The following is a 2,255-nucleotide window of genomic DNA, read 5'->3' as shown; positions in this document are numbered from 1 at the left end:
CCTACTGTCAGAGAACTAGTAGTAGAGTCTGTAGCAGTAGAACTAGAATGACAGTAGGAGGGTCGGAATACAGTCCTATTAAATTGCTCGGTTTAGTTCGATGACAGTAGGAGGGTCGGAATACAGTCCTATTAAATTGCTCGGTTTAGTTCGATGACAGTAGGAGGGTCGGAATACAGTCCTATTAAATTGCTCGGTTTAGTTCGATGACAGTAGGAGGGTCGGATTACAGTTCCATTGAATTGCTACGTTTTCTATGACAGTGAATTTAAATGGTCATGGTGGTAGGAGTCAGTATGTGCCATGGATCAGCTTAAAACACAGCACATACTGACATATTGTAAACTGTGTGCGGGGGGGGGGGCTTGTTGCACCCCTAGCACATGTGACTTAAGTTAATTCTCTAGATCAGTGGTTCCCAACCCAGTCCTCAAGTACCCCCTACCAGGCCAGGATTTAAAGAATACCCAGTTGTGTCTAAGGTATTTTTAGAAAGAATGAAACACTTTAGACACAACCGGGTAATCTGCCTACTAGGGGGTACTTGAGGACTGGGTTGGGAACCCCTGCTCTAGATGAACTCGACTAATCATAACTTTACCCTACATTTTGCAATTTGGTTTTCAGTCCATTATTTTGTTATTAGTTGTAGTCTGTAAGGACGGTGAGATTGGGTCTTTAAGGGGGACAAAGGGATTCGGTATGTGAAGGAGGGATTTGGTATGTAAGGAGGACAGTAGGATTAAGTCTTTGGGTCTGTGAGGACGGTGCAATTGAGTTTGTGGGAAGGATGGTGGGAATGTGACAATAACAGTGGGATTGGATTTGTGAGGACAGTAGGACTGTGGAATTGGGTCTGTGAGGAGGACAGTGGGATTAAGTCTTTGAGGAGGACGGTTGGTTTGTGTTTGTGAGGAGGATGGTGGGATTGAGTCTGTGAGGAGGGTGGTGGGAATGTGAGAAGAAAATTAGGACTGTGGGATTGGGTCTGTGAGGAGGACAGTGGGATTAAGTCTCGGAGGAGGACGGTTGGCTTGTGTTTGTGAGGACTGTGGGATTGGGTCTGTGAGAAGGGTGGTGGAACTGTGAGAAGGACACACCATTGTGTGGCAGTCACTGCAAGCCTGAATGGAATGGAGACACCCCCCACCCTACCCTTTCACATTGGAAAGAAGCTAATGATCTGCAGTTCAGTGGGTCACCAGACTCTCTTAGTGTACATAATCATGGTCTCATAATGCAAGAAAAACGCTAATTCCAAACAATACACACCTAATGGGCAAGCTGGATCTTCCAAACGGGAAGATGGCTGCCCCCACGAGCTAACTCACATTCCTGCAAACAAATTCAGTTGTTTCATTCCCACCCATGAACTCCCCAGGAACACACACACGCATTATTCCTTCAGATTTTTATTTGTACTTTGACACAGTGTTAAAATTACATTTTACTAAGAGTATGCAAAGTAACACTTACATGGTAATCCTGTTCATCCAAAATAACACAGTAGCCCTTAACCATTTGAGTGCAATATATATATTGCCCACCTCTGTCTCACAAGGCTAATTCTTTTCACGTCTGCAGTTAATCACAATCCTGCCAATCAGCAGAGGTGGTAAAACAGGTAAAGATAAGAGGAGATAAGTCATCCGGCCAACTTAAGACACAAGGATCAGACCCCGTGTGACCAGCACCAGACCCAAGGATCAGACCCCGTGTGACCAGCACCAGACCCAAGGATAAGAGCCTGTGTGGCCAGCCTCAGACCCAAGGATCAGACTCCACGTAGCCAGTTTGGACCCAAGGATCAGATCCCATGTGGCTTGCCTGAGTCCCAAGGATTAGATCCTGTGTGGCCAGCCTCAGACCGAGGCTTAGATTCTATGTGGCCAGTTTAGATTCAATGATCAGACCTTGTGTGGCCAGCCACAGACCCAAGGACCAGACCCTGTGTGGCCAGTTTAGACCCAAGGACCAGACCTTGTGTTTCTTGCCTCAGTCCCAAGGATCAGATCCTGTGTCACTTGCCCCAGACCCAAGTATCAAACACGGTGTGGTATGCCACAGACACAAGGATTGGACCATTCATGACCTGACTAGGACTAGATTCAGGCCCTTATGGTTTACCACAGACTAACAGAGCCCACACCCACCAGGCCTGCCACAGACTCAAGGATTGGACACCCCATGGCTTAGCAAAGACCCAAGAATCAAGACCAGTTTACGATACTGCACAAAACTTCTGGAGGCTGTAA

This window comes from Pelobates fuscus, chromosome 8 (assembly GCF_036172605.1).
Source record: "Pelobates fuscus isolate aPelFus1 chromosome 8, aPelFus1.pri, whole genome shotgun sequence".
NCBI classification, from domain to species: Eukaryota; Metazoa; Chordata; class Amphibia; order Anura; family Pelobatidae; genus Pelobates; species Pelobates fuscus.
The sequence above is the reverse complement of the archived record's forward strand: the minus strand, read 5'-3'. Positions refer to the sequence as shown.